Genomic DNA, 7,877 nt, shown 5'->3' with positions numbered 1-7,877 from the left:
GTTCTGACTGTGGCTGGAGTAACAAAATACTCCTCGTCTTCATATGAAAACACAATCGATGGTGATCCATCTTCACCACCATTGTCATACTTACCCGTCCTCCAGAAGTTTATGATCTGGCTTCCTGAGAGTCTGGCAGGAGCTGTGAGAGCGGTAGCAATGGCACTCTGTGCCAGAAATTGCTGCATAGGATGATAATCCTTGGAGCGTCGGCAGTGTTTAGGATAGCAGCATGGTTATTGGTGACAAATTCCACACCTGCAAAGATGAATGCTGTAGTGGCCATTAGAACAGAGTTTAAGAAAGAAGGTGTTTGAGGAAGTGTGTGTGAGAAAATTTGAATATCAGAGAGAAGAGAGCAAGAGTTTGTTGAGAGAGTATGTGTAAGAGTATAAGTGAATAAGTGTATAAGTGAATGATAAGAATTAAGATCTGATGTGATAAACCCTTCAGATTTTGTGTAGTTGTACACGCATGGCTCTTTGTTCACTTGGACACCTGTCAGATTTTAACTGGTAGATAAGAGTTAGTGGGATGGAGAAAAGAGAGTAATAATCATGAGCGCAGTAAAACATGTGCAGTTATAAATGCTGATTACACGTTCTCCTATTAAAATGTTTATGATGTAAACCCACTAACAATACACCCGTTTGGAATACTCCCTTCATATTCTCTGAAAATTTGAACTCCTGAAAGTGTATAAGAATTTAGAAAATCAAGATTAAATCCCTCGAATATTAAACTCTGAGATTTAAATAAATTCTAAATACCTCAGAATAAAGACATAATTTTCAGAATATTCATCAATAAATCAGAGTTTGTCATAAAATCCATAGCTCAATAATGTGCTTGTGACATAATGTGTGTGATTTAACATATTAAATCAGAGACTAGAGAATTTCACAATTTCGTAATTATAAGGTAGACAAGAATAATTTATTTAAACTCTCAAGACATAGACAAAAGATATACTCTGATGGAGAAACATATAAAATAAACCAACCCCTTTTTTTTTTTTTTTTTTTTTTTTACAGGACGCTTTTCAGTGTAAATGAATCACGACCTTTAAATATTATTTTGCAACAGTATTTCTCCAGTAATCAGAGATTGTGACTGGTCACCATAGATTACAGAATCTTGGCAATTACTTAATACCAGTAAGTGTTTGGGTCTTCCCAGTCACTGTCATATATCTAAGATCTCAAAGGAGTACCATGCTTATTTCCAGGGGTATTTATAGAGCATCAGAGTTTGTAATCACTGTCTAATTTTCTGAGAGAAAATGCAAATTAGTCAGTCTCACTTATAATTAAGATATGTGAAGTAATAGAGTCTCAATGATATCAACATGCATATAGGGTAAAATAGTAGCACAAAATTGAGATCAAGATTAAAGAACTTAACTGAGATTCATGATTACTAATTCAGATCATGCTTCATAATATCTTCACAGGTTAGTTGTCTCAGAGAAATAAGAATGAGATCATTAATCAAGATTCAGAGTTTACACATATCAGAGAATATCGTCAGAGAATGACGATCAGAGAATATTATCAGAGTATAGCACACAGAGTATATCATCAGAGAATGTCATCAGATTTTAACAAACAGAGTATATCATGGCCAATGTGTGAGCAATACATATGGTAATTTGACAATTTAAAATTAAAAGATCTGACCATTATGTTTACTCAGTTCCTGATATCATTCCTAGCTCATTCACCAGTCTAGTAAAGGTTGCTTCACTTAGTGGTTTGGTGAATATATCTGCTAGCTGCTGTTCAGTAGGAACAAAGTGAAGTTCAATGGTTCCTTCCTCCACATGCTCCCGTATAAAATGATATCTTATACTGATATGCTTTGTCAGAGAATGTTGAACTGGGTTTCCTGTCATAGCAATAGCACTTTGGTTATCACAATAAATAGGAATTTTAGAAAAGGATAACCCATAGTCCAAAAGTTGATTCTTCATCCAAAGAATCTGAGCACAGCAGCTGCCTGCATCTATATACTCTGACTCTGCTGTTGATGTTGAAATGGACTTTTGCTTCTTGCTATACCAAGAAACAAGTCTTCCACCCAGAAATTGACAACTCCCACTTGTGCTTTTCCTGTCAATTTTGCAACCTGCAAAATCTGCATCAGAGTATCCAATTAGACTAAAATCTGATTCTCTTGGATACCATAATCCCAATGATGTGGTTCCCTTGAGATATCTGAATATCCTCTTTACTGCAATCAGATGAGGCTCTCTTGGATCTGCCTGAAATCTTGCACATAGACATGTGGCATACATGATGTCTGGTCTACTTGCAGTCAGATAAAGCAAAGATCCAATCATTCCTCTATAGTTTGTGATATCCACTGATGCTCCAGTATCTTTGTCTAGTTTGGTTGCTGTTGCCATAGGAGTGGTTGCAGCTGAACTGTCTTGCATACCAAATTTCTTCAGAAGATTTCTGGTATACTTGGCTTGATTTATAAAAATCCCATCTTCAGTCTGTTTAACTTGTAAACCCAGAAAATAACTGAGTTCCCCCATCATGCTCATTTGGTATCTAGACTGCATGAGCTTGGCAAATCTTTGACAGAGTTTAGCATTAGTGGAGCCAAAAATAATGTCATCAACATAGATTTGAACTAAAAGCAGATCATTACCATGATTCAAATAAAACAGGGTTTTATCTATGGTACCTCTAGTAAATCCACTTTCAAGAAGAAATTGAGCCAGAGTTTCATACCATGCCCTTGGAGCCTGCTTTAGTCCATAAAGTGCTTTGTCCAACCTGTAGACATAGTCTGGATGTTTTGGATCCACAAATCCTGGAGGTTGTTCAACATATACCTCTTCATCCAGTTTTCCATTTAGAAAAGCACTGTTGACATCCATCTGAAATACTTTGAATTTCTTGTGAGCAGCATAGGCCAGAAAGATTCTGATTGCCTCCAATCTTGCAACTGGAGCAAATGTCTCATCATAATCAATACCTTCCTGTTGTGAATACCCTTTTGCCACAAGCCTTGCTTTATTCCTTGTAATGACACCCTCACTGTCAGTTTTGTTTCTGAACACCCATTTTGCACCAACTATGGATCTATCTTTAGGTCTTGGTACTAGGGTCCATACTTTGTTTCTCTCAAACTCATTTAGCTCTTCTTGCATTGCTTGTATCCAATCAGCATCTTGAAGAGCTTCCTCCACCTTTTTAGGTTCTGTTTGTGACAGAAAGCAATGATGTAAACACTCATTTGCTGTAGCTGTCCTTGTTTGCACACCTGCTTCTGGATTGCCAATTATTAAATCAGGTGTGTGAGATTTTGTCCACTTCCTAGCATGTGGAAGTTGACCATTTTCATCATTGGATCCTCCCCCTTGATCCATGCTCTCCTGATTCTGTTGATTATTCTCTGTAGCTCCCCCTAAAATTGTGCTATCAGAGTTTGAATCAGTATTCTCTGATGAGTTTGAGTCAGCATTCTCTGATGAGTCTTGGGTAGAGTCTGGTACTTTTTGATGCTCCCCCTCAGCAATTGCTTCATCATTATGAACTTGTAAAGTTTCACCAGAGTTTGCTGTATTTTGGTCACAGTCAGAGTTTGACTGTTCATCAGAGTTTGTTGAATCAGAGAATATTTCTTCATTTTCAAAATGCAGTTCTTCATGATCATCCATATCTGCTAAGCCCATAATACTTTTGTCATCAAATGACACATGTATGGATTCCATGATCACCTTGGTTCTCAGATTATAGACTCTGTAGGCCTTTGTTACCAGAGGATAACCTACAAAAATACCTTCATCAGCTTTTAAATCAAACTTGGTAAGCTGTTCTGGATGAGTCTTCAATACAAAGCATTTGCACCCAAATATATGAAAATACTTCAGATTTGGCTTCTTTTTCTTCACCATCTCATATGGGGTCTTGCCATGCTTATTAATCAAGTTGCATTTTGAGTGAAACAGGCTGTTTGAACAGCTTCTGCCCAGAAATAAGTAGGCAATTTAGCCTCATCAAGCATAGTTCTGGCAGCTTCTATAAGAGTCCTGTTTTTCCTTTCAACTACACCATTTTGCTGTGGTGTACCAGGTGCAGAGAATTGTTGCACTACACCTCTTTCTTTGCAGAACTCTTCCATTGTTGAATTTCTGAACTCAGTTCCATTATCACTTCTAATGATCTTCACTTTGTCTTCAGATCCATGATCCAGTTGTTTCACATGATCCATCAGATGCAAGGCTGTTTCATCTTTAGAGTGAAGAAAATATACCCAAGTGTATCTGGTATACTCATCAACAATGACAAGAGCATATTTCTTCCTTGCAATGGATGGTACATTGACTGGTCCAAATAGATCAACATGTAGAAGATGATATGGTTTGTTTATTGAGAATTCAGTCTTACTCTTGAAAGATGTCTTCCTCTGCTTGGCCTTTTGACATGAATCACATAATCCATCAGATGTAAGTAGTGATTCAGGGAGTCCTCTCACAAGCTTTTTCTTTATAAGCTCATTTATGGAGTTGAAATTCAGGTGTGAGAGCTTCTTATGCCATTTCCAACTTTCTTCTGCAGAGATCCTTGTAGACAAGCAAATTGCTTTTCCTTCAGAGTTTGTAGGCAAGTGGATTTCATAAATATTCCCATGTCTGTGAGCAGTTACTGCCACTTTGCCTGTTGACTTGCTTACTATCTCACTGTGTTCTTCATAGAAATCAACATGATATCCTCTGTCACAGATCTGACTGACAGAGAGTAAATTGTGTTTCAGCCCTTGAACAAGAGCTACATTTGATATGATGACATTTCCAAGATTGATGTTGCCATATCCCAGAGTCCTTCCTATGTTGCCATCTCCATAAGAAACACTTGGGCCAGCCTTCTCCATAAACTCTGATAGCAGGGCCTTATTTCCAGTCATGTGACCTGAACATCCACTGTCCAAGACTAGAATGTTCTTCCTGTTGCCCTGCAATCACAAAGACCACTAATTGTTAGTTTTAAGGACCCAGACTTGCTTGGATCCCTTGGCCTTATTAAGTTTGTTAGCTTTTGCAGCGGTATTATTATCAGAGTTTGAGCTAACAGACTTTGCAACAGAGTTTGTACTGGAAACAGAGTTTGTACTTGCAGAGTTTTTATTAACCTTTAAAGAAGGTTTCAATTGATAATAATCATAATACAAACTATGATATTCTTTGCAAGTATAAATAGAATGCCATAAACTACCACAATGAAAACATGGATCTTGTGGTTTATATCTAATACTACTTTTTCTAACTCCAGACTTTGTAGGTAAAGAGTTAATATCCTTGTTCTTCCTGCAAAAATTAGCAAGATGATTAGTATTACCACAGTTATGGCATGTCTTCCTAGGTGCATTTGGAACAGGCATGTAGTTATTACTCTTGTCTATACCAATCTTGCCATTCCTATTTTTCCTAGGCTCCTTGTTTTTGTCATCAGACTTTACCTCTTTAAGCCTGTGTTTAAGTTGTTTCTGAGTCATCAGTCCTATGTTAACCTGTTTGGGCTTAGCAGATTTTAAATTTTTGTTAATCTCTGATTTTGGTCTACTCTGTTTAGACTTAGAGGATTCAACAACAAATTTGACAGGCTTAACCTTAGGTTTTTGAGTTTTAACAAACTCTGTTTTTGATGACTCAGCTTCAGAGTTATCAGTGTAACCTAGTCCCTTCTTCCAGTTTCCACTACCTAAGATATCCTGAGTGGTTTTGCCTGAATTAGTCCATGTCTTAATGATCTCCCTTTCCTTAGCAAGTTCTGATTGAAGAGATGCATACCTCTTTGATAATTCATCTTTGACAATGACAGCATCATCTCTTTCTTTTTGAACTTCCAACATCTGAACTAATTCTTTTTCTAGAAAATCATTCCTTTTCTTTACACTCAGAGTTTCAGATTTTAATCTTTCATTTTCTAAAGTCTGATCTCTAAAGCTGATATGTAAAGTTTTAAGAAACAATCTTAACTCAGTTATATCTTCAGTATCAAAGGCAAGAGTAGAATGAGGTACCTTAGCAGGAGATTCAGAGTTGTTGTCAGTGTTTGCCATCAGAGCATAATTGACTTCTTCTTCTGAATCAGATGTATCTGTCCAGTTTCCTTTCTTGGTGATAAAGGCTTTTTCTTTTTCCTTCTTGGCTTTCTTGCATTCAGATGCAAAGTGTCCCTTTTCACCACAGTTGAAACAGGTATACTTGTCAGCTTTTCCAGCTTTCCCTTCTTTGCCCTCATTCTTCTTAAAGTTCTTCTTGTCATAAACTCTTTCAGAGTTTCTGTCTTTCCTTGAAAAACTTTTGCCTTTGTTGAACTTTTTGTAGGCCAACTTCTTGAAGCTTTTCACCATCAATGCTGCTAACTGCATCATCTCATCATCACTTTCTTCAGAGTCTGAGGGAACATCAGAGTTTGAGTCATCAGAGTTTGATGACTCAATGTCAGACTTTGTGACATGAGCTTTTCCCTTGCTCTTAGCAGCTTCTTCTTGAACTTTCAGAGCAACAGACTTTGATTTTCCTCCATGTCGTTTGCTCCTTTGCTCCATCTCAAGTTCATGAGTCTTCAGTCTTCCATAAACATCATCAAGAGACATTTCTCCAAGATCAAGATTGTCTCTTATTGTAGTGACTTTCAAATCCCATTTTTCAGGAAGAGCTAGAAGGAATTTGAGGTTTGAGTCTTCAAGATCATATTCCTTGTCCACCAGAGATAAGTCATTCAACAGTTTGACAAATCTGTCATACAGATCTGTCAGGGACTCACCAGATTTTGAGTCAAAGTGCTCATACTCTTGTGTAAGGATTGTTTTTCTGTTTTTCTTAATGGCCTGAGTTCCTTGACATCTGGTTTCCAGAGCATCCCAGATTTGTTTAGCAGTTTTGCACCCAATCACCCTATTAGACATTGCATTATCAAGGGCACTATGCAACAGATGCTTCACCTTTGCATCTTTACTGATAGATGAGATGTCCTCTGGAGTATAATCTTTCTTTTCTTTTGGAACCATCTTTTGGGGTTCATCTGCAATCCCAACAGAGAGCTTTGTGGGCATATGTGGTCCATCATAAATCCTGTCAAGGTATTCTGGATCAACAGAGTCTAAGAATATGATCATTCTTTCTTTCCAGACTGGATATTCAGATGCCTTAAGGATTGGAACTCTAAAGGATGAAGCTTGTGATTTTTCAGACATGATTGTGTTTAAGATCTCACTGTAGTAATCTTAACAGAGCTGGCTCTGATACCACTTGTTAGGTCCTATAAACTCACTATATAATATGATATAGTGATCACAATCTGTAACACAGTAAGACAATATAAGAAATTGAAATCAATAAACTCTTATATTCACAAAGCTTTGATGGTTACAAAAACTCTCTCAGTGATTTATATTGTATCACTAAGAGCTGCTAGGGTTCTTAACAATATACTCGATAACTCAACTCATATAGAGTAACCCTAATCTGTGTTTATATAGACACAGTTACAAAATCAATCTCTGATTTGATATCCTATAAATCAGCTAATAAATCTATCAATCAAAGATTGCTCCAGTTTTCTGTTTAGTTTCCATAGTCAGCAAATCACTCCTCAGCTTCTATCCTTCCTTGAAGTATATCCGCTTCTGAGCTCTTTCCACGTGTAAACTCTGACGAGTCTTGACTATGTAAACTCTGATCAGACTTTATCAAACTCTGTCAGACTTTACTAAACTCTGATCAGCTTCTAGCTTAAACTCTGATGATTCCTGTTCTAAAACAAACTTTAAGAACATTAGTAATCATCAATTATATCTAACAAAGCTAATGCTCAATAACTAAGAGGATTTTATTGTTGGTGACTTCTTATACTATT

This window comes from Daucus carota, chromosome 1 (genome assembly GCF_001625215.2).
Source record: "Daucus carota subsp. sativus chromosome 1, DH1 v3.0, whole genome shotgun sequence".
NCBI classification, from domain to species: Eukaryota; Viridiplantae; Streptophyta; class Magnoliopsida; order Apiales; family Apiaceae; genus Daucus; species Daucus carota.
The sequence above is the reverse complement of the archived record's forward strand: the minus strand, read 5'-3'. Positions refer to the sequence as shown.